General features: G+C 34.5%; 2 non-coding genes across 2 annotated transcripts; both read left to right on the plus strand.

The window, feature by feature from the left end:
- The first annotated feature begins 372 nt into the window (after positions 1 to 372).
- LOC113776632 lies at positions 373 to 479 on the plus strand. The gene has a single exon (XR_003469120.1). It is a non-coding gene; the product is annotated as a small nucleolar RNA R71 (small nucleolar RNA).
- Positions 480 to 24873: 24394 nt separating this feature from the next.
- On the plus strand, positions 24874 to 24980 carry LOC113776554. The gene has a single exon (XR_003469040.1). It is a non-coding gene; the product is annotated as a small nucleolar RNA R71 (small nucleolar RNA).
- Positions 24981 to 26740: the final 1760 nt, after the last annotated feature.

Genomic DNA, 26740 nt, shown 5'->3' on the forward strand with positions numbered 1-26740 from the left:
TTGACAAATTGTATCTGCTTAGAATCAATACATTCATTAGTATCATGTTCACCTCCACATGTAGAGCAACAAGTTACCTGTGCATTAGATGAATTTGGATCAACTCCACCTTATCTATTTAGCAACTTCATCACATTATTCATTTGAGCACTCAGCATATTGAAAGTGTTCATTTCTATTATACATGTGTGATGTCTTGTATTACCTCTCTCATTAGCCCATTGATAGTTATTTGAGGCCATTTCTTCTATCAAATTCTGAGTTTCTTGAGGTAATTTACCTATTAAAGCTCCACCTGCAGCTGCATCAATCATAATTTTAGTGAAAAAAGATAAACCATTATAGAAGGTTTGTACGATTAGCCAATCGGACAGTCCATGATGTGGATATTTTCGTAGTAAATCTCTAAATCTTTCTCATGCCTCATATAATGATTCACCTTCTAATTGACTAAAACTAGTGATATCCACTTTCAGTTTAGCAGTCTTACCCGATAGAAAATACTTATTTAAAAATAACCTTGATAAATCATCCCATATAGTAAAAGTATCAGGAGCATAAGAGTGTAATCAAATTTTTCCCTTATCTCTCAATGAAAATGAGAATAATTTTAGCCTTATAGCATCATCATTAACTCCATTCATTTTAATTGTATTACATATTTTCAAGAATATAGCTAGGTGTGAGTTAGGATCTTCTATAGTATTACCTCCAAATTGAGATTGTTAACCCATTTGAATAAGTGATGGTTTAATTTCAAAATTATTATCATTTACCGTAGGCCTTGCTATACTTGTTTGAGATCCTTGTGTCCCTGGTAGAACAAAATCTCGTAGAGCTCACCTATTTGCTTCGTTTTCGACCATCTCTTCTTTAGTTGCCAAATCTCTTGTTCCTCTTGTTATGGTGTATGCCTTTTATGTCTACGAAGTGTCCTCTCAATTTTTGAATTGAAAGGTGCAATTTTCCGAGATGCCCGATGCATGCACTACAAACAGAAATACGATAGTTTATGCAACTTCAATTATCAAAAACTGATTAAAATACAAAACGAACAATTCAACTAATAAAAATAAAGTTGTCTAAATTAATAGAGATGATTAGACCCTAATATTGCCGCTTCCCGACAATGACGCCAAAAATTTGACGGGCTTCTTATGTAAGTGCAAGTTTAATTTTAATTTATACTCGTTGACTGCAAGTATATAGGTCAAACTAGTAATTTAGAATATTAATCGGGTCGATCCCACGAAGAGCAATGTATACAAGTAGTAGATCCTTATTTTCTCTATTATTTAGACTTGTAATGAGATTGACTAGAAAAATTATATTTGTTACTGCCTACAAATTTGATTTAATAAATGCAAGATACAAATGGAGAAATTTCACTAAAGACTTGAATCTAGGGATGTAGATTCCACTTATAGCACAAAAGATCCAATTAAATGAATTTAACGCTTGTTACTCCTTTTGTTTAACCAGGGATTTATTTCACAAATTGTCAAAATCTCATTCTCATGATGATAATGATCGAGAACAGCCTAGTTTTCCCTAATCTCTTAGTGAATAACTAAAACTGCTATTGTTCATGCATGAAATGCAGATTTAATCCACTTAAATGTATTTCTGTTCTCATGAACCTACACTTCAAGCTCTTACTCATGTTATTACCAATTCTCTTTGAGTAATAACAACTATAAACCTGCTATTGATGATCAAACAACAACAAGTAATCAACATTCTCAAGAAGACAAGTTAATACAAGATACAACACGTGTAAATCTGATTCAATTCATATCATTTGGCTAAAAGTTTCATCTACTCCTTAGATATAGAAAATTAGCTACTCATGAATGATATAACAATCAAACTTATAATTTCATTAAATGAAAACATCACAAGTTACAAGTACAAGAAGGATGAAAAAAAGCTTAACCAAGCTCTCAAAATTCTGTTATGTCTTGCACTAGATGATTACAAGATGAAGTCTCCAAGTGCTCTTTGCAATATTTGCTAGCTAGAGAGAATTCTGTCTACCAGCCAAAAAATGCTAGCTATGTCCCTCTCTGACCTCCCTTGTTTTTCTCCATAAAAATTGCTCAAAAGCTCCTTTCCACTTAGTCAAATTTTCACCTTTGGATTCCCAAATCTAAAGTTTGTTAAGATGGTCAATAACAAATATTTTTGACTTGACAATAAGCCATCTCTTCTACCCTTTATCTTCTGAAGCATGTGCAACCGAATTCCTTTACTAAATATAGCTGGAAAGTAGTATGAACACAAGAGATATGGCTAAGCAAATTACAGAATTCCGGCTACAAAATGCGACTTGACAAAACGCGGCTTCAAGCCATATTTTGATGACCCGTATTTTCAACTCTGTAAAATTGGCCTCACTTCAACTGCGATTTTCTATGTGATGGAGGCCGAACTAACTTTTGTGCAAAGCACAAAAATTGTAGCCCTTTGAATTAGCTTTAAATGCTTCAAGAGTCATCCAAATTGGAGCTTTGTATACTGAGATATGATCAAAATAACAATAACTAGTTAGTCCCCTGTTTCATTCACGTCCATAGAATGCAGCTTCTGTATTTCGACTTTTTTACCAAGAAAATTGCAGAATCGAATTTCGATATCTTCATACCAAATATGAATCTATCTCTTAGCTTCAAGATGGTATATAGAGCACCTCAATATAATATGTGTAGCTCCAGATATAGCCGAAATCCGAAAACGTGTCAGAGTTGTTTTCACTTGCATTTCTTCAATTTACTTCATTTATTCATTATCACTTAAATCCATCACCAATTATCCACTTTTCACCTCAGTTGACATCTTTTCGTGATTGAATCATTAATCCTGCATGAAAATAAAGTTTTTACCATTAAAATCAATCATAATGCAATGTTAGCCACTTTAACAAAAAATGTATATTTTTACCAAAATCCTAATTATTTTAGTTATAAACTAGATTAAACTACTGAAATTAATAGATAAAATACACTTAAAATATGTAAAATATACTCTTATCAGGCACTACTTGGGAGGCAACCCAAATCTTGGTTTTCATTATTTTTTGTTGTTCAATGCTTGAAATTTGTTATTCTCACTTGGGTACTGATTGATTTTGATGTTTTCCTCAACTGTGACCATGACAGAGGAACTTTGCGTGCCCCCGCGAGGAGGGCATGCATTAATTTTGTAAGTGGCAACCTCAAAGTCAGGAGACTTTTACAAAACATGGCGTGCCCATGCCATGTTGGTAAAACCTCAACTATTCGCAACACAGGCAGGTCAAGGAATCTTGGTGTGCCCATGCAAGGAGGGCATGCATTAAGTTGCAAAAAGTCACCCAGGATCAGATTACTTTTCCAAAACTTGGCGTGCCCACGCCATGTTTGAACAACCACAAATCACAAAAAAAAGAAATCGAAAAATATTCTTTTTTTCTCTTCTTCTTCTTTTCTTTCTTTTTTTCTCTCTCTCTTTCTTTCTTTTTCTTTCTTTCTTCTTTCTCCCTTGTTTTCCCCCTTTCTCCTTTTTTGGCCAAAACTCCCCAACCGCCGCCACACTCTTCGCCCACCAACTCTCTCCTACCTCCTGTGACTCCCGATGCCGAACGATGCCAGCCGCCGCCGCTATCGCGTCTTCACCCTCACTACTGCTCCGCACACGCCGCTCAGACCAGGACTCCATTGCCGCTGCCCATGCTGCCTTCGCTGCTCGCTATCTATGCCACTGCTAGCCACCACCCACGGTCATTTGCTTGGTATCTCTGTTACTATCCTTGATTTACTTAATTGATATCTACGGAGAATTTTGATTCATTGTGAGTTCTTGGTATAGGTAAACTGAATGGTAAGGGAATTACCGATGATGCAATTGGACCTTCTACGACTGCGCATCCTACACCACCATTGCCACGTATTCCATAGCTGCCCGAGACCCTCAACTACGTGTTCAGGGAAGTTTCGTTGTTCCTTTTTCTTCTTTTTGCTCTTTCTAGTTACATTAAAGACAATGCAATGTTTAGGTGTGGAGGGGTGTTAGAACAGCTAGTAATTTTTGGGTGTTTTTATTTTCTTTTTCTTTTTGTCACTTTTGGGCAATTTTATGGTCGTTTGTGATCAACAATGATTAAAAGGCTCAAGTTCCTCTATTGCTAAGTTTCTCTTATGAGTCGAGTCTGATGTGGTGAAGTCTAAGCATATTTCTTTGGTGAATGCTGAAAATTTTGTGACTTTTGCGGTTCTTGACTAACTTGTTTAGGCAGTGTGAATATTTACTGAAATTTACTATATAAATTAGTTCAACTATTAATCTTAGTTCTCCATGTTTAAGAAATGAAGCAGGCTCTTGATCTTTAATTTTATTTTATTGCTAATCGGTGAATCATATTCGGTTATACTCCGTTGGTCATCGTTGCCTAGTAACCGGAAATTGTCACAAAAAGTGTCAACTTTCACGTCAAAAAGCACGATAGCTATGGGTATGTGGTCATTAAGCGATGAAAGTTGAGTAACCAGATTTCTTCATTTGGTAGATGTCAGAATTCATGTCAAAAGGCTTGAATGGCTAAGGACTAAGCCATGTGTTCTATAATAAATTAAATAAGCGAGAGAAGAAGAAGAAAATTTGTCAATATATATATATATGAAAGATGAGCAAGTATACAGTTGATTATGTTAGCCTGCTGATCCATAAGTTTAATGTTGAGATTTTGATTAACAGTTGGACCATTTGCTCATAAATGTCAATTTAATATTCTAACTTCTTAGATTAGTTAGTCATGGATCGGATGAGTCGTTGATTTTGGGAACTAACCAGAGAATATGTCTTGGAACTTAGACATTGACACTCACTATGTGTTTTAATTACATCTTGGTAATAGATGGTTTGAGTAATGACTGTTGTTTGAGTTTATTTGCTGAATTGTTGTTCTCATGTTTGAGGACAATCATGGTTTAGGTGTGGGGGGGAATTGATAGGGCATAATTTGTTATTAATTTTATGGTTAATTTCCTTCTTTGTTCTTGCCAAATATTGTTTTAATTGTTGAAATATACTTATATTTGGTATTTGGATCTAATTACAGGAAGTGGAGTAGAAAAGTACTAAAAAGGGTGACTTTCTTGAGAAAATGCCGTGCACGTGGGAAGCCTTAAGAATCCGTGCAAATCCGGCTCCAACATGTGCTAAACCAATGCCTTTCCTTTCGTGACTAGTAGTTTACTAGCATCAGGAAACAAGAAAGAAGGAAACTTCAGTAGTTGCCTTATCTCTTTGTTTTCCTTTTTCAGTGGAAAAACCGACGAGATGAGAGACTAGTCATTGTTTAGATTAGGGAGATTCTTCTATTATTCGTCTTGGTCCCGAGGCCGCAAGACAGGAGATAATTCCTCCTTCGTGCCTTTACTCTTCTTGCGTGAAACATATTAGATTGTTTTAAGAACAAAGTTTGATGTTCATGAATTCTACTAATTCGCGTGGAAATTTCTCTATGAAGCGTGGCTAAGTTCCTCATCTAGTCGAAGGTCAACTTGAAGACTCGGTTTCTTTTATTCATTGGTATTTGTACGTTTTCTAGTTTAACTTCTTATGATTGTTTTGTTATTTGAATGTCAAGGGCCAGATATTCGAATTAACCTAATAATCTACTACCAGATTAATTAATTGAATTCGTAATTGTTCAATTGATTAATACCAGTGGCGGCTAGCGTGATTGATTTCATGTTAGAGAAACGTATGATCTAACTTAAACGAACCCTCGTACGTGTTTGTTGGTTAGGGTTGGGCTTTTCTAATTCTTATTGCAATCGAGAAATTAAATTTTATGGTCGTACCTAGGGTTATTTCTTGATTAGAGAAATAGTTAATGGTCATATATTGACTATCGAAAAAATAAGGAAATGCTGGTTGTTTATCGTGTGTATGACAATTATAACCAATCGATTAATGAGTAATTGAATTATCTTTACATCGATGATCAGTTGAATGGACCGTGTTTAAAAAATTGCACATTTGGATAGAGTCGTATTGGTTATTGATTAATTCTTGTTTATTTCTATTAGTTGTTTCATTAGTTAGTTAATTAGTTATTTTATATTCTCCAAAAATCCCTCATACTTCGGACTCTGAAAGAAACGAATTATCCCCAATCCCTGTGGATGCGACTCTAGTTACCGCTATATACAAAATTTGTATTTTCTTGAGTAGGTAATTATTATTACACAGGCTCAACACCTGTCTATAATAAAAAAAAAAGAGTGAGAAGGAGAAGAAAATTTGTGAATATATATATATATGAAAGATGAGCGTTATATATAATTGAACTCAATTATGACTCGTATACTTGTGAAAAATCGCGTGTGGGATATTTAGAATGTTATAAATGTAAAACTTGACTTGGAATAAGCTAATTGTTATATTTATACCCCTTACTTGTCAAGTTTTTGGCATCGTTATCGGGGAAAATTTTGTCAATATCGGTGCTAAAAACTACTTTACTAATTTAGACATTTTTTCTTTGCTTTTCTTGTTTTTGTTGTGTCTAGTGTCTTAATTGTTGTGTTTAGTGTCTTGTTGAGTCATTTGTTTTGGGGTTAATAACAAAAAAGCCCCATGTAGTATGCCTAATACACAAAAAAATCTCCCATGATTTCAAAACTTACAAAATGACACCTCATATTTTGAACTAAATTGTAAACTAACAGAATTCGTTAGACTTAACTGAATCCGGTAAACTTAATGGAATTCGATAAATTTAACGGTAAATTTAACAAAATTCGGTAAGTTTAACGGCCAAAACCGTCATTTTCATTAAATTTAACGAATTCTGTTAGTTTACAATTTAGTTCAAAACATGAGGTGTCATTTTGTATGTTTTTGAAATCACTAGGAATTGTTTTATGTATTAAATATATCACAGGGGTCTTTTTTGTTTTTAACCCTTTATTTTGTGTTTAGTTTTTGTTTTTGTATATGTCGAGTCACCTATTCTTCTTGACTAAACTTGTTTTTGAGTTACTTTCAAAGCATGTTTAGGGGCTCAAGGAGAGTAGAAAACACGAGGGGACAATGTTTGAGAAGTGAAAGATCGACAATGGATGGTTATCACGTGCAAAACTCCATGAATAGAGGTAACCAAGAAATTATCGAAGATATGTCATTTGAAGATAGTTTAAGGAGTTTAAAAACTAAACTTGATGTTATACCGTTACAAGTTTAATTGGACACCATTATGCATAAAATTGAGCAAAAGAGGAATGTTAATACTGTTAATTCTTATCATATGATTTGTGACCTGTGTGGAGGTTATCATGCTACTCATACATATAGACAAGCATAAAAAGTGAATAATTATGATGAATTAGGGCATTATAATCCTCGTTTTAATCAATATGATGCTAATTGGGACAGTTCTTATGCTTATAATTGGGATAATCAATGTGCATATAGTGATTCTTTATGTTCTTATGATTACTAACCCGAATTTGTCTAATATGAATCTAAGCCATCTTGGGAATTAGCAATAGAAAGGTTAGTTAATGCACCTTCACCTTTGGAATTAGAAAATGAACCATTAGCTAAGTTGGGAGTTAGCTTTAGAAAGGCTAGCTAATGCAACCACCAACCGTTTTGTTAGGATTGAAGAAAGATTAGATGAATTAGCTTTTCACTTTGGTAGAATACAAGACCAATTGCATGAGTTATGTGAAGTTATTTCTTCTAATGATATGCACACTGACCCTAGCATGAATGGTGAATATGTTGCAAGTGAAAATGGATTGCATTTTGATGAAAATGATGAATCTCAATTGTATTTCAATGAGAAAATGTTCATTCCACATGATAGTACCTTTGGAGTTAACCTTGAACCTTAAGAGATGAGCCTTAACGGCTCATTTTTCACCCTTCTTGAGGAATGTATTGAGAATATAGGTTTGAAAGATATTATTCTCCAAGAAATCCATGCAGATGTTCCTTTAGTGAGTTCTCAAGTGATGCATATTCAAGGTAATATCTACGAAACACTTGAGATAAGTAAGTCATTTCCATCTTTCACATCATTAGAATATGTGGCTATTGCTATTAAACTACCTTTTAATGATCCACTACGACCTAAAATGGAGGATTATTCATTGACAAAACCTCATTGGGAAATGAAGGTATATAGTCGAGCCAACGACTATAAATAAAAGGGCTTGTTGGGAGGCAACCCAATGTTTGTTTAAATTTATATTTTTTTGGTGTGATTTTATGTTTATATTATGTGTTTGAGTTGTTTTGTTATTTTTCTTTTGTAGGTATTGAAAATAGAAGTAAAGGTGATCATTTGAGGTGAAAAAGGCCAATTTCGATCAAGGAACTCAACCCCTCAATTTCAATAAAAGTTGTTTTTGATTTGTTAAATAGGGATAGAATGCATGTTTTGATTATTTTGCATGTGCGCACATTAATTATTTTCACAAAAGAATGGTTAAAAAATTAATATTCTCATGTTAATCTACTTGTTTAATTCTTGTTTTAGATTTTAGTCTTCGATCTGTTTTGTGAGACAATGTTACTCATTTTGTAACTTGCATCCATCAAATGTAATTGCATTTTTAATTAGATATTTATTCCATAATCCCAAAAGGCATGTTAAAACTGTACAATGAAAAGAGCTAAATTTCATTTTTGTTAAAAGGCACGTTAAAACTGTACAATGAAAAGAACTAAACTTTATTTTTGTTAGAAGTCATACATTAAACATTTAAATGTCAAGCTATGGGTCATATTAACTTATAAGTCAGGGTATTAAAAGATAGGTTTTTTCGTATACCATTATTTGTAGGAGATTAAAAGATATTTCTTCTTGAAACATTCTTTCTTGCAGCTTTTTTTATTTATTCTTTGTTAATTAAAAAGTACAGTTAGATACAATAACGTGTCAGATTTTACCCAAATTGAATTTAGACTCAATGTCCTTACCAAATTCAATCTACTAAATGCCTATTTTGTACTTTTATTCGATACATTGATTGTTGATAAATTTTACTATCAAGTTTAATTTCCTTAGCCTAAACAATATTGACTCGTTTAAGAATCCTTAAAAAAATTCAGTTTGGTTCATTAAGGAATTGAGAGTTTCTTACTTTAACCTGAGTGGTCCTTTTTTCTTTAAATATCCTTTTTTTTTTCTCATTATCCTTTTGTCATGACTATACAATTACTAAATAAATGCTATTGGTTTGCACTAATAGCTAGTAGCCCATATTGTGATAGAAACAACATTTATATTTCATACTTATAATTTGATAAAGTATTTGTTCAACTATAGACAAGCACATATGAATGGGTTTACTAATATTTGTTGTGAAATTAGATTGAAACATAATTTATAGTGTTTGTCAAGCCAAAATTTTCAAACATAGAGAGATGTGATGCGTATAGGGATTATTCTCACTAATTTCTTTATTTTGCTTGATGTTTGGAGCTTGATTTTTTTATTTGTTATAGAATGAAAATTCAAAAATAGTTAGCTTATTCTTACGGAAATTGTGTCTCATTTTACTGCTTAATTTCTAATGTTTGTAGCAAGAAATTACTTTTCATCATTTTTTTTTGTTTTCAACAGTCAATACATTTGAAATTTATCCTAAATCAATTTTCTTAATTATTTATTAAGATTCTCTGTTTCTCTGAATCCATAAAGATATGTATGTATTTTTTTGAGCAAATATATGAATATAATTATAGTAGTACAAGAATCAATTTATTTCTTGTACATATCTTGGATCTGGGCCACTTCGATTCGATGTAATCAAAATTGATCCAAACAAATATATCTCTTCACACCGATTTCTTTAGCACCCATGATTTTTTTGTCTGAGCTTTTAATTAACCTATTGGTGGGTACTCATAATTAATTTCGTACCAAGTAGAAATGATCAAGAGGGCCTAACAAACATATCTCTTCGTTTCATGAATTGTCAATTCTATATCTTGGATTTGGATTCCGATCTTTGCTTACTTGAGTGGCTTTCGGATTGACGCGTACTGAATGTCTACCCATGATGAGACAGCAACTATTGCAATGGCTCAAGGTTATATCACCAAAAGCCATCTTTCTTTTGGTTAATCTATGAGTTTGTGTAATATGCATAGCCTTGATCCACTGTAAAGGAAGGTAAACTAGAGGTTAAGTCACCTCTTGTGGTTAGTGTCGCGGTGTCGCCCCACACATCAAATCCCTCTTATTACACACACACACACATATATACATTATTATTATTATTTTGTTAAAATTGTAAGTAATCCAAGAATCATAAAATCAGTTATCAGATTTCAACTCAAGAATGTCACAAAATAATCCACTATTGGTGGGGTAAAGATTAATATATAGCTTACATATAGTCAGACCAAACTCACCATTGAATGAGTTGGCTTGGGCGAATTCAAGTATTGCCAGTTTATGAGTTGGAAAGACGTTGAGGAAAAGAAGAGTTCATATATTGGTTTTGGCCAAAGGCAGGGTTTGGACCTATGGTCAGGAGGTGCAACGGAATAAAGATTTTTTGTAAAGTTTTAAAGTTATTGTCAATACGAGTTATAGTATATATTGCCGTAGGCTTTAATTACTATGATGACTATATTATTTATGAAAAAAAAAAGTTGAATCTTCTTTTATTTCACCAAGAAGCGACGTCTATGTTTGACCTAAAATAGATCTAATACTCTTCCAGAAATTATTTACCGCAAAATTTTTTATGAAGAAGAAAATTCGATGTAATTTAAAAAGGAAGGAATGAGCATTTTAAAATTTAAAGGGGCATAATGTAGTAAAGGAAAGAAATTCTCTAAAATTCAGGGGGGCAAACAAGGTACAAAACTGAAAATATCATTTTATATCAAGCTTATTGTGTAATTTTTCAAAACCTGAGGGGAGCAATTGCCCACCTTCAAGCGTGAATGGCTCCGCCAGTGGTTTTGGCATGAATGAACATTTTAATATTTAAATGTGAGAAAATCATTCAAAACATTCCTCACATTTTATCAAATAATTTTTTTTAGTCCCTAAAAATATAATTTTACGTCCCTTATAAATTCACATTGCTCAATTTTGGTCCCTACTTAGATTTTCGACTAGTTTTGATCGGAATCCACCATGTGCCTTGCACGTGATCATATTTTAAGAGCAAAATTATCAAATCAAATTTTGTATAATTCGATTCATAATCGCTCACATTTTACAAAATGAATTTTTTCGTCCCTTACATATCACAACATGAATTTTTTTATCCTTCACATTTTTCAAAATAAATTTTTTCATCGTTTATTGATCATGTGTGTGAATAAATTTTTTTAAATCCATGTATATATCTATTTGATTTCACCTGAACAGTACGAATAGCATGTGAAATCAAATAGAGATATATTAAATACTATTTGTACTGCTCAAGTGAAATCAAATAGATATATACATGGGTTTAAAAAATTGTTAAATTTTCACTCATATTCATTTTATTTTACTTGAAATTTGAAAATAAAGAAGACATTTAATCCTAAATATTATCGAGTATTTATATTGAATTAAATTTGGACAGAAAAATAAACAAAATAAAAGTACGACAAAAAGAAATAAGTGATTGATACTTTCAAATTTTAAAACAATCACAAGGCAAGTAATTCAATTGTTGGTTTCAAAAGTGGCGAGTAGAAATTTCAGATTTAAACTAAAATTTGTTATTACAATTATAGAATTCAAGTTAGGACCTATTAATTAGATAACCTTATTATACAATTCAATAAATAAATTATTACCAAAAGAGAAAGGTCACAAATATTGAATAGGTTCAAATGGTGAAATCATATAAATATATACATGGGTTTCAAACAAAATTATTAGTTTTAAACCCTTGTATATATCTATTGAATAGCATGTGTACAACTACGATTAGCCTGTTTAGATGAAATCAAATAGAAATATATTATATGCTATTCATACTGTTCAGGTAAAATCAAATAAATATATATGTGGGTTTAAAGAAAAAAAGCTATTCGTACACATGATCAATGAGGGATGAAAAAATTTATTTTGTAAAATATGAGAGATGAAAAAAATTTATTTTTTGAAATGTAAGAAACGAAACAATTCATTTTGTAAAATATTAGGGATAAAAAAAAATCTATTTTGTCAAATGTGAGGACTATGAATAAAATCCAATCATCCCAAATACCCAATGTTCCACGCATATTTCTCTGCCAAAAGCAAACCCAAAGTTCCAAAGTTGAAAGCTGTCTTCCCAAGACAAACAAAGAAAGTAAGGAAGAGGCAACCATTTCCTAATTTTTCGTGCTTTTTTTGGTCATAAAAAAAAATTGCTGCAGGCTTCCAGGGAAAACATTTACGAAAAAAAGGGGCTGTCAGGCTTTTTTTTGTTGCTTCTCACTTTGCAAAAAAAAAAAAAAAAAGGCTCTCTAGTGAGCACGATAGGTACAATTTTTTTTTTGGATAAAATGTAATAATTTTATTAAAATCTGCACTAATAGCAAAATTACATCATCAAACATACACAGATATCAAAGAGCATATCTGAAGAAAGGATAATCCAGTTATAGGTTTGGAACCACCTCTGGTTAAATCAATAATTGATGAATTCTTTTTTGTACAGCAATAATCTAAAGCATTAGCCGGATCGGGCCGAATCAAGACGTCTGAGCTCTGATTTGCCTATTTGTGGTGGATACATCCAATTGACTTCTAACTTCTTACCAATAGGAAATAATAAAAATAATAATTGCGTGATTCACGAGTTGACAATGGACTGAGTGTATTAAGTGGTACACGATTCTGATTGTCGATCTCTATGATTTGGTTTCGATCTTATTAGAATAGTTTTGAATCTATTAGAGGTGTCAAAATGTGATTTGTATTGATTTGTATGGTTCATAAATAGATAATGGGTATAATTAGATCAATTTATTTACACCTATTTAATAAATGGAGAATTGGTCAATCCATTTATATCTATTAATTTAATGAATGGGTATGGGTATTACCCAATTACACGTTTATGACCAATTTAAAATTTTCTTGTTCTTTTTTTTTCAGATGTTGTTTAATATGAAATAATGACATTTATTATTATTAGGTTGATAAGAAATTCAAATTTATCCGCTAAACATTCACCAAATTTTAGTTTAAATAGACAATTATTTTAAATGGGTATAAATGGATAATGCGAGCCTATCTAATATGCACCAATTAAATGGGTTGACTTGAGTCTCCATTGATAACATTTCAAAATGGGTATAATTTAAGGTAAGATTAATTTTTTATGTACTAGCAGTGTAGTGATTTTTTTTATAGTAGTAGTTTTAAATGTATGTCATATGTGCATGATTTAAATTTGAATTTTGAATTCATATTATGTGATACTATTTATATGCTTATGTAAAAATATCTTTCCACTGACAATGCATAAACAAGTTATCCTTTAAAATATAATAACATTGACACTGACGGGATTTTTATATCAATACAAGTTTAATTCCAATATTACACCCGTTAGACTGCAAGTATACAGGCCGAAATTGTAGTACAAAGTGTATATCGGGTCGATCCCACGATGAGCAAACTTAAACAATTACTAGATTCTTATTTTCTCTATTATTTAGAACATTGGATATCCTTGAGCAGAGAAATATAATGAAATTGTCTACAATTCTGTTCTGCAATTCTAACTTAACAAATGCTAAATACAAATGAAGAATTTTACTCAAGAAGGAATCTAGGGAAATAAATTCCACTTATGGCATACATATTACAAATAAACAGCTTTACCACTTGTTATCTTTCTTGATTAACTAAGGACTCATTTCCAGATTTTCCAATCCTCATTATCATGATGAAATGGCCTAGAGTAGTTTAGTTTTTCCTATTTTCATGGTAAAATACTAATATTACTCTGTTTTCTTGCATGAAATGCTAAACAATCCACTCAAGTGTATCTCTATTTTTATGAACATACAACTTAAGTTCTACTCATACTTTTCCATTGCTACTACCAATTCTCATTGCATAATAACAACTAAAAACATGTTAATGGTGATCAGTCAATAACAAGTGATTATAATTTCACAAATAGATAAGTTAACACAAGATATAATAAGGGTAAAACACATTCAATTCATATCATTGACAGGTGTCGAGCCTGTGCAATAATAAACTCCTGCTCGAGAAAAATAAAATTTCTGTGTATAGTAGTGAGCAGGGTCGATCCACAGGGACTGGAAAAAATTCGATTCTTTTCAAATTCGGGATAAGGGGGATTTTTTTATCAAAATGAAATTAAAAATAAATACTTAGACAATTCAACCAAAAATAAATAAATATAACTAAAAATAATTAATCAAATAATATAAATATAAATAGAAATTAAATGAAATGATAATTAAATTCTAGTCAAGAATACAACTACGCAGACACAGTCCATTCATCCGATCATTGATGCAAAGAAGGTTCATTTAAGGTTATTAACAGGTTAGTTATAGCCGCCGATAAGTTCTAACGACCAGCTTTTCCTTAATTTATTGATAACCAAGGTACGACCGTTGATTACCCCTAACTAGGAAATATTTCTAGGTACGACCGTAGGAATTAATTTTCTAATTGCTTTAAAAACTAGAAAAGCCTAACCCAAATTAATAACACGCTACAAGGGTTATTTAAATTAGATTGCATGCTCCCCTAGTATAAGAAAATACTAGTTGTACATTAATTTAATCAACTAAACAATTACGGATTTAATTGATTAAATTGACAAGAGATTAAAAAGTCAAATTGCACATCGGGCCCTTGATATCCAATTAACAAAATAATTCCATGAAAATTAAAATAGAAAACATGCAAATATTAACAAAATTAAGGAACACATAAAATTAATTAGATCTCACAGATATTTGGGACTGCGTCTTCACGTTGATCCTTGACTAGAGTAGAAAATTAGCTACGCCTCATAAGAAAATCTCCAAGCAATTTTATTAAATTTGAAGACATAAATATTCTTGCTAGTAATTGAAAATGAAACTTGATTCTCCGAAATCTAATACAAAATACTTAGTCTCATGGAAAAGACGGAAGAAAAATACATCAAACCACTCCCTATTCTCTCCTATGGAGCATCCCCGGAGAGAAAACTATGAACTAGTCTAATAGCTAGAAGCACTCACCCCCTTCCCTCGTTTAATGTCTTGATACATAAAGAAACAAGTCCAATTTGCTTCTTTTCCACCGAAAGCATGCCTGGACAATCCACCATAAAAGGAAGCATCCAATGCCTTTTTATTATTTTATTTGAACACTAGTTTCCTAAGAGACTAGTGACGTAGGAAGCAAATTGGAAAAGCTTAATCATCAAAGCCAACAATAAGTATATCTCCCATAATAAGAACAAGCTTTCTACGTGGTCCCCTTTAGATAATGAAAGAAAGCATCATCCCAATTAATTCCAGCACAAATACACCCGTGGAGCCTAACTTGTATTTTCTTAACTTGTATTTTCTTTTAGAAACTTCCCACATGTAGAGTATTTATTGTAAGAAGATTTCTCTTTTCTGCTCCACTTCCTGAAATTATATCCAAATACCAAATATAAATATCTATTGACAATTAAAACAATATTTGGCAAGGATAAAGAGGAGAATTAACGATAAAATTACTAACAATTAACACCCTATCAATTCCCCCCACACTTAAATCATGCTTGCCCTCAAGTATGGAAACAACTAAACTCAACAATGGCTAATTCTCATTTCATTTATTGCCAAGCTGAGCTTATCCCAAAATCAAGTTTTAGTGGCTAAGTGTTAAGACATATTTCTCCCGATTAGCTCCTGAAACCATATACTCGTCCAATTCATGGCTAATTCATTTAGGAAATCAAATATTCAACTAGCAAAAGTTAGCAACTAGGTCAACTGAAAATCAAAATCTCGACATTGAAGAACAAGGATCGGCAGGCCAACATGATCATAAGCTTACATATATATACATATATATATATATATATATATATTTTTACATATGCTCAGTCCCAAATTGTTCAAGTCTTTTGACGTGAACTCCGACATTTTTAGATGAAAGAGCCCAGTTACTCAACTTTCCACAACTTCAGGACTAACTGCTCATAGATATCGCCACTTTTTGACGCGAAAGTCGACACTTGTGGTGACGACTCCCGGTTACTAGGTGATGATACTAGCGGAGTAGAGTCATTTATTAAACACAATTAAAGCACCAGAATACCAAATAATTAAAAATCATGGCCCACATCATCTCCTAATATGGAGAACTGAGATCAACAATTGCCCAATCCAACCAACAATTGTTAGTAAAATATTTATATTACCTAAACAAGTTAACCACAAATTGCACCAAGTCATTAAACTCATGATATTCACCAAGATAACATGCTTTTACTTGCCACTTAAACAAAATTCATAGGATAAATCACAACCAGCGATATATGAATGAATTGCCACATTTATTCCTCAAAACACTCGTAAGAAAAACAGCAAATTAAAGAAACACCAGTCAAACCAAATCCAACCAAATCCCCCCCCCAACACTTAAATCACACATTGCCCTCAATGTGATAATTAAACAGTAGAAATAAGAAGAAGGGCAACGAAACTTTCCTGAAATCTTCAAAGCAGCGGAGGGTTAGGTGGAAGTTGAGATTCAACATTCACGTGGTGCATAAATGCCGCCAAATTCTCTGAAGTTGTTGGGTCTTACCATTTTCTCCAAAATATCAACAATAGACAATAATTGCCAACGAATAATGTAAACAGTAAATTTCAAGCAATAACAAATGAAAAGCCAATCCAATGAACAAAATGAATAATTCAATCACCCACAAGTTATACAAAAACTCCAACACTTATAACAAAATGTAATCAATAAGCACTTGTGATTTCAATTTTTGTTTTTTTTAAACAAAATTAAAGGCTAGAAAGAAAAATATTTTTATTTTTCATTTTTTATTTCTTTCTCTCTCTCTCTCTCTCTCTCTTTTACATGAAAAACAAAATGGAAAGCTAAAAAGAAAACTATTTAATTTACACCCTAAACTAGTATCATCAATGCACGCTTTAGGAAGAAGTAAATCACACGATTAATCCAATCATAAAATAAACAGGTCAAGCAACTAAATAAACAAAAACCAAGCAAAGTAAAAAGAAACAAGCAAAGTAACACAGAAATATCCAACTAAGGAGTAATAGAAATGTCAGGTAGTCCAAAAACTCAAAATTCTCAAAAACCTACTGCATTAAAAATAATAAAAACATACTGCAATAATAAAATAAAAAATAAAAAAATAATAATAGAGAGAGATTGAGGCAGGCGCGTGCGTACGAGGTCAGTGGGGAGAATAAGCGCGCGGTGGACTGGTGGTGCTTCAGGCGGCAGCGGTGAAGGTGGTGGCTGTGAGAGAGAGGAGTGAGAGCTGCGAGTGGCTTAGCGGCGATTGGAGAGCAAAGGGTTGCGAGCTGGTGGTGCTCACGTGGTGGTGGAGAGAGGAGATCTGGTGGCGGGCTGGCGTCGCTGGTGCAGGCGCGAGGGTGGAGCTGGCTGGAGGTGCGCGGTGTTGGAGAGGTGGACAGCTGCAGTGGCCGCTAGGGTGGCGGATTGCACGAAGTAGATGCCAAAGAAGAACCAGGAATTTGGTGGCGGGCTGGCGAGGTTGGACTGCGGTGGCGGCGAGCAGAGGAGTGCAGGTGGAGGTGCGAGGAGAGAGATGAGTGCTGGAGGCTGAGGTGTGAGATCGAGACGGAAAGGGAGAGAACAGAGGGAAGCGGCAGCGGGGTGAATTCTTAGTTTATGATGGAAAAAAAAAAGAATTCTACAACGAGGGCGTTTCCTGGAGGGGTTTCTGTAAATGGGGGTCTTCGCATTTCCAAAATGCGAGCTCACTGAGCTCGCATTCTGAAAATGCGAGCTCGAATTGAGCTCGCATTCCAGAAATGCGAGCTCAGCGAGCTCAGTGAGCTCCCACTACCCAGCGAGCTCAGTGATACTCCACAGGGTCTTCCACGGTTGACTTGCAGCTTGCATTATTCGATCAATACGATTAGCAGTTGCAGAAGTTTAGCTTGGTTTTGGCAAACCATAAAATTTACCGTCGAAAGCTGGTATCAGTAACATGTTAATTCTTGTGGTCAACAAATACAAGTTTATTGATTCTTGTCATCTCTATGCATTATATTTATTTTTCTGCACATTTTCTGGCTCTCCAGAGTGCAGAGTGCAAATAAGAATGTCTTGACCATGTTATTAATATGTCCCATCTCATTGTCAGATTGTATTTTCTCAAATCCTTTCAAGTTAAAAACAATTCGAACTTTTTATCATAAAGTTAAAAAGTTTTTTAACTTTTGTTGCCCGGAACTAGATTGTAAGATTTGCATTTTCGTTCTGTATTAATTCCATTGGACTAATTCTACTTCACACTCCCGAATTTATATCAATTATTCACTTTGTATTCTAAATTTCAATTTTAAATATTTTGCATCTCAAATTCTCAATTTTATACACTCTGTACCCTAAACTTTTAAATTTGTTCCATTTAAGTCCAATCAATGATAATATTGGCAAAATTAATGGCATATAGAATCTTACAAATCAATGATAATGTGCTAAAAGTGGTCAAATGAGCTAAAATATTGCAATTAGAATAAAACAATATATTTTCATCAATTTACACTATTTATTATCTTATTAATTTTGCTGACAATGGCTGTGTTTGAATAAGAGATCATTTGAAATAATTATTGTAATATTTTTTTGTGATGTGATGCATATGAGATAAAAAGGTGATTGGAAAGATAAAAAGATATCTTGAAAAATGTATTTGTGATGCAAGTAAATAATTTTTTTTACATATTATTGCTATCCAAAATATTAATAATTGCAACTAAACAAATCAATGACAATGGATTGAAAGTGGTTAAAAGGATTCAAGGGATAACAGATAGAACAAAATAATACATTATCATTAATATACAGTCCTTTGTCTTGTTAATTTTGCTACTGTTATCAATGATTGGATTTAAATGAAACAAATTTGAGATTTCAAAGTGCAAAATATCTTAAATTGAGAGTTTATGTGCAAAATGTTTGAACTTGAAATTTAAAGTGCAAAGTGAAAAAGTGGTACAAATTGGAGGGTGCAAAGTGAGTTAATACTATTCAACAAAGAAAATATTTTATGGAAACTATGTATTGTCACTTCATATCACAATGGTACAGGAGCATGCTTCTTGAAAGTCATAAAGATGGTAAGCATCTCCGTTAAATACAAGCTAAAGAGTTACTTTATAGTTATGCGTACAAAAGCCATGACTTATTAGAAAAAGCAATTAAAGAAATTGATATCCAATTAAGGAATGCGAGTTCTGTTGAGAGCTCGCATTCGTGAAATGCGAGCTCTCAACAGAGCTCGCATTCGTGAGCTCGCATTTCACGAATGCGAAGACCCCCCGACAGAATTTCTCGCCACAATCACCCCTTTTGTAGAATTTTTTTAAAATTCATCACAAACTTAGAAATTTCTCAGCGGCAGCGGCAGCGGCTGGCGGAGCTCGCGAGGAAGAAGAAGAACAGGCGGACAGCGGGAAGAAGAAGAAAAGAAAAGAAGAAGAAAAAAAGAAAGAAAGAAAAAAAAGAAAAAAAATTTTTTATTTTTTTTTTCATTTGTCAAACATGGCGTGGACATGCTAAGATTAGAAAACATTCATTGACCACGAGAGTCATTTTTCACACTCTAACGCGTGCCATGCTCGCGCGGGCACTCCAAGATTTCATTTTCTGCCGACACGAAAATTTACTAATACGGCGTGGGCACGCCATGTTTTACAAACATCCTCTGACCTTGAAATTGAGACTTGTAAGATAACGCGTGTCCTCCTTGCGTGGGCACGCCAAGATTACCTGTCCTGATCACAGTGGAGAAAACATCAAATTTAAACAATACCCAAATGAGAAACGATATATTCAACAAAATCAAAAGTTGGGTTGCCTCCCAAAAGCGCCTTTCTTTAATGTCTTTGGCTAGACAGAGTCCAAAATTTGCTTAAACTAAGCAAATTGGATCTTCCAATTGCATCAGCTCTACCCTTTCAACTGAAAACCTTCGTAATAAGGTCTAAGACGGTGACCATTCACCACAAATTTCTTCTCCATTTTCAAACTTTGAATCTCCACTACACCATAATGGAAAACATTAGTCACAACAAAAGGATCAATCTAACGAGAACGTAATTTACCTGGAAATAGCTTCAATTTGGAGTGGTACAGTAGAACTTTTTTTCCACAGACGAATGTCTTCCTTGATATCTGTTGGTCATGAAATACCTTATTCTTTTCCTTATAGATCACCGCATTCTCATATGCTTCATTTCGGATCTCCTCCAATTCTTGTAACTGTAACTTCCTTTGAATTCCGCCTTCCTCGATATCCATATTACATTACTTTACCGTCCAAAATGCTCTATGTTCAAACTCGACTGGGAGATGACATGGCTTTCCAAATACCAATCGGTAAGGGGACATGCCAATGGATGTTTTATATGCTGTTCTGTATGCCCATAGTGTATCTTCTAGTCTCATACTCCAATCCTTCCTATCAGGCCGAACCATCTTCTCTAAAATCGACTTGATCTCTCTGTTCGATGCTTCCGCTTGACCATTTGTCTGAGGATGGTAGGATGTAGAGACTTTATGCAAGACACCGTATCTCTTAAAAACTGCAGCAATCGTCTTGTTACATAAATGAGTACCCCGATCACTTACAATTGCCCGCGGCATCCCAAAGCGGACAAAAATATTCGACTTGACAAATTCTGCAACCACTTTGGAATCATTAGTACGGGTGGCCTTTGCTTCCACCCACTTCGAAACATAATCTACAGCAAGAAATATATACAGAAAACCAAAGGACGAAGGAAAAGGACCCATAAAATCAATACCCCAAACATCAAAAATTTCAATAAAAATCATTGGGGTTTGAGTCATTTGATCCCTACGAGAGATAGTACCTACTCGCTGACACTTATCACAAGACTTACAAAATGAGTAGGCATCCTTGAAGAGGGTTGGCCAATGAAATCCACTCTCTAGCACTTTACGAGCCGTTCTCTTCTGTCCAAAGTGATCTCCACATGCAAAAGAGTGATAATAAGCTAGAATAGATTGAAATTCAGCTTCACTTACGCATCTACGGATGATTTGATCGGCACCCCACTTCCAGAGGTAAGGATCATCCCAAATGTAAGATTTTGCATCGCTTCTTAACTTGTCTTTCTTCGCCTTAGGCCATCCTGTAGGAAACTTATCAGTGACTAGAAAATTGACAATATCCGCATACCAAGGCAAAGATGAATTAATAGAAAATAAATGCTCCTCAGGGAATGTTTCTCTCAATGGGATGTCATCTTCGACGACTTGTACTCTACTCAAGTGATCTGCCACCAGATTTTCAGCTCCTTTCTTATCTCGGATCTCCAGGTTGAACTCTTGTAGCAACAATATCCACCGTATCAATCAAAATTTTGCCTCTTTCTTGGTCAACAGATACCGTAAAGCTGCATGATCAGAAAAAATAATGACCTTAACACCAAGTAAATAAGACCGAAATTTCTCTAAGGCAAAAACAACTGCTAAAAGCTCCTTTTCGGTGGTTGAATAGTTCAATTGAACTCCGTTTAAGGATCGAGATGCGTAGTAGATAGCATGGGCTGCCTTTCCCACTCTTTGACCTAATACCGCACCCACTGCATATCACTGGCGTCGCACATGATCTCAAATGGGAGGTTCCAGTCAGGGGGTTGGATAATAGGTGATGAAGTCAATAACTCCTTTAACTTATCGAATGCCCCCTTACATGCTTCATTGAATTCGAAAGATACATCTCTTTGTACAAGTTGGAACAAGGGTGCTCCAATTTTCGAGAAATTCTTGATGAACCTTTTATAGAAACCTGCGTGACCCAAGAATGAACGAACTTCCCGCACACTCGCGGGGTAAGGTAAAGTAGATATAACATCTATTTTTGTCTTATCAACCTCAATACCTGTAGATGATACTATATGATCCAAAACTATCCCGTGTTCAACCATAAAATGATATTTTTCCCAATTAAGCACGAGATTAGTTTCTATACACCTCACTAAGATCAATTTCAGGTTATCTAGACAATTTTCAAAGTTTTCACCATATACACTGAAATCGTCCATAAAAATCTCAATAATCTTCTCAACATACTCTGAAAAGATACTTACCATACATCTTTGGAAGGTAGCAGGTGCATTGCACAATCCAAATAGCATCCTCCGGTATGCAAATGTTCGAAATGGGCACGTGAAAGTAGTTTTCTCTTAGTCCTCGGGTGCGATGGTAATTTGAAAATAACTTGAAAATCCATCCAAGAAATAATAGTAAGCTCGACATGCTAATCGTTCTACCATTTGGTCAATGAAAGGGAGGGAAAAATGGTCCTTTTTCGTGACGGCGTTTACCTTCCGATAATCGATACATTGCCGCCACCCAGTGGGCTTTCGAATTGGTACAAACTCACCCTCTTGGTTTGGTTCCACCGCCACTCCCGCCTTCTTTGGAACTACTTGTACTGGACTCACCCACGGACTATCTGATATCGCAAATATAATTCCAACATCCAGTAATTTCAGGATTTCTTTCTTCACTATCTCCATCATAAGAGGATTTAATCTCCTTTGAGCTTGGCGCACAGGTTTAGCATCCTCTTCGAGTCGAATTCGGTGCATACACACCGCAGGGCTAATTCTCTTGATATCGGCGATGGTCCATCCTATCGCTTGCTTATGTTCCCTGAGAACTCGAAGTAGTTTATCTTCTTGAACCTTTGATAAACCCGCAGAGATGATCACTGGAAGTGTCTCCCCTTCACCCAAGTATGCAAACTTCAGGTGTTTCGGCAGCGGTTTCAGTTCTAAGACTGGTGCCTGCACCACAGATGGAAGTAACCTTTTGTGAGGTTCAGGAATGAAAATCGGTGCAAGATCATACCTTATTTTCGTGATTGGTAACGTTTGGAATGATCCAATCACACATTTGAACTCTTCACTCAATTCCACCCCTGAAGTCATCTCAGACTCTAAGTGCTTGGTTAAGGCAACCTCTAACGCATCCCTGCCTTCAATTTCAAAAACTTCTTGTATAGTAAGGTCAATAACATTTACCGAGAAAATAGAGCCAACATTTGAATCAGATGGATATTTCATGATCTCAAAGATGTTAAAGTGAACAATCTCACCATCAAATTTCATAGACAAAGTACCCTTATTAACATCAATTTTTGTTCGGGCTGTGCTAAAAAAGGGTCTACCTAACAATAAAGGTGACGGATCATGGGAATGTTCATCCTCCATGTCAAGCACATAAAAATCAGTTGGAAAAACCAATTCATTAATTTTCACTAAAACATCTTCAATCAACCCGTCAGGGTATGCATTGGTCCTGTCAGTAAGTTGGATTATTATCCCAGTCTCTTTTAAAGGTCTTAAGTTCAAGGAAGCAAAAATGAATTTGGACATGACATTAATTGAGGCTCCTAGGTCTAACATGGCCTTTCCAATCAAAGTATTACCTATCCTACAAGGAATAGTAAACATACCTGAGTCTCCACATTTCGGTGGAAGCTTCCTTTGTAGAATTGCTGAAACATTCTCTCCAACTATAACTCGTTCATCTCCCTTCAATCGCTTGCGATTGGTACACAAGTCCTTCAAAAATTTTGCATATCTGGGTACTTGTTTAATCGTATCTAGGGGGGTATGTTGATCTCTACCTTGCGAAAGATCTCTAGAATCTCTTTTTCCTTGTCTTGCTTCTTTGGTTTCTCTAACCTGCCAGGAAAGGGAGGTGGATTAGTTTTAGCTATAGTAGTTGGGTTCGGGAGTACCTTTGTATTTTTGTTGTCTCGACCCTCCTCTTCCAATTCTTTCTCAATCCGTACCTCGTCCTTGTCTTTAGGAATAACAAGTTCGGGTCCTTGGATTTCTTTGACACTCCTCAAGGTCATTGCACTTACATTCTTTGGATTTACCTCAAGTTGAGATGGCAACTTTCCTTGAATTTGAGATTCCAAACGGTTTATCGTTATGGCCATTTGATTCATTTGATTTTGCAATAATTGCACCTGTCCCATTTGATTTCTCATGCTTCGCAAGTTTGAATCCGTCTTTTGTTGATTAGCAAGTAATTGCTTCATCATCTCTTCCATAGACAGACTTGAATTTGAAGGAGGAGGTGGTGGTGGTGGTGGGCGAGGATGGTACTGCTGTTGGTACCTTTGTGGCCTATTTGGCACAAAATTAGGCTGTCTATTCCCTCCATAGTTAAGATTGGGGTGATCCCTCCAACTAGGATTGTAGGTATTTGAGTATGGATCATATGACTTTCTTGGCACAGGCGCGTGGCCAGCCATGCTCACATGTTCTGTATTTTCTTCCCGAATCAATGGATACATTTCTGTAAAATGACTCACGGCGGTGCATACCCCACAAACTTTGGCTTGCGAGGCACTTCCCACAGCTAGTTGTCGCACAAAAGATGTCAATTCGGAGAGCTGCTGTTGGATAGATGAAGTTTCTACCTCATTCACCCTACGTGTCGGGATGTCCTCTCTTGAACCAAATTGCTGTGAATTCTCGGCCATCCCTTCAATCAACTCCTATGCTCCTCGAGGAGTTTTGTTCACCAACGCCCCTCCACTTGCAGCATCGATTATGCTTCTGTCCCTGAAAAGTAGTCATTCATAGAAATATTGAATAAGTAATTACTCACTTATCTGATGCTGAGGGCATTTAATATACAGTTTCTTAAACCTCTCCCAGTACTCATAGAGAGATTCACCTGGATATTGTTTGATGCCACATATCTCCTTTCTTAGACTTGCAGCTCGAGAAGTCGGAAAGTACTTGTCTAAGAATTTTTTCTTCAGTTGATCCCATGTGGTGATACTACCAGGCGGTAGGTAGTAGAGCTAGTCTTTTGCGGAGTCCTTCAAAGAGAAGGGGAAAGCCCTCATTTTTATTTGTTCTTCTGTAATTCCAGGAGGTTTCATGCTGTTGCAAACGACATCGAACTCTTGCAAGTGCTTGTAGGGCTTCTCACCTGGTAAATCATGAAAAGATGGTAAGAGATGAATAAGACCAGATTTTAGCTCAAAAGGAGTATCATCATTTAAATATGAAAAAGTAATGCACAAGGGCTGCTGATTTAAATCAGGAATAGCCAACTCCCTTAGTGTTCGTGCATTTGCCATAGTGACTTTCTCTTGGTCTGAATCACTCGAATTGTCACTAGACAAATTTGTCGGTTCAGCTTCTGGATTAAGTCCCTGAGATGCAATACGGTTTTGCTCCTCCCTGAGCCGCCTGGTTTCTTTCCTAGTTCTACGCGTGGTCTTCTCTATTTCAGAATCGAAAACTAATTCGCCTGTACGAGAAGAGCAAGGCATAAACTAGAAAAATACCAGAAAATTAGAACAAAAATGAACTTAAAAAGAAATAAATATAAACGCCAGTCCCCGGCAACAGCGCCAAAAAATTGACAGGTGTCGAGCCTGTGCAATAATAAATTCCTGCTCGAGAAAAATAAAATTTCTGTGTATAGTAGTGAGCAGGGTCGATCCACAGGGACTGAAAAAATTCGGTTCTTTTCAAATTTGGGATAAGGGGGATTTTTTTATCAAAATTAAATTAAAAATAAATACTTAGACAATTCAACCAAAAATAAATAAATAAAACTAAAAATAATTAATCAAATAATATAAATATAAATAGAAATTAAATAAAATGATAATTAAATTCTAGTCAAAGATACAACTACGCAGACACAGTCCATTCATCCGATCATTGATGCAAAGAAGGTTCACTTAATTTTATTAACAAGTTAGTTATAGCCGCCGATAAGCTCTAACGACCAGGTTTTCCTTAATTTATTGATAACCAAGGTACGACCGTTGATTACCCCTAACCAGGAAATATTCTTAGGTACGACCGTAGGAATTAATTTTCTAATTGCTTTAAAAACTAGAAAAGTCTAACCCAAATTAATAACACGCTACGAGGGTTATTTAAATTAGATTGCATGCTCCCCTAGTATAAGAAAATACTAGTTGCCACTTATATTAATCAACTAAACAATTACAGATTTAATTGATTAAATTGACAAGAGATTAAAAAGTCAAATTGCACATCGAGCCCTTGATATCCAATTAATAAAATAATTCCATGAAAATTAAAATAGAAAACATGCAAATATTAACAAAATTAAGGAACACATAAAATTAATTAGATCTCACAGATATTTGGGACTGCGTCTTCGTATTGACTAGAGTAGAAAATTAGCTACGCCTCATAAGAAAATCTCCACGCAATTTAATTAAATTTGAAGACATAAATATTCTTGCTAGTAATTGAAAATGAAACTTGATTCTCCGAAATCTAATACAAAATACTTAGTCTCATGGAAGAGACGGAAGAAAAATACATCAAACCAATCAAACCACTCCCTATTCTCTCCTATGGAGCATCCCCGGAGAGAAAACTACGAACTAATCTAATAGCTAGAAGCACTCACCCCCTTCCCTCGTCTAATGTCTTGATACATAAAGAAACAAGACAAGAAAACCAAAAGCAAAAGTCCAAT

Source organism: Coffea eugenioides, chromosome 6, assembly GCF_003713205.1.
Source record: "Coffea eugenioides isolate CCC68of chromosome 6, Ceug_1.0, whole genome shotgun sequence".
In the NCBI taxonomy this organism is placed as follows: Eukaryota; Viridiplantae; Streptophyta; class Magnoliopsida; order Gentianales; family Rubiaceae; genus Coffea; species Coffea eugenioides.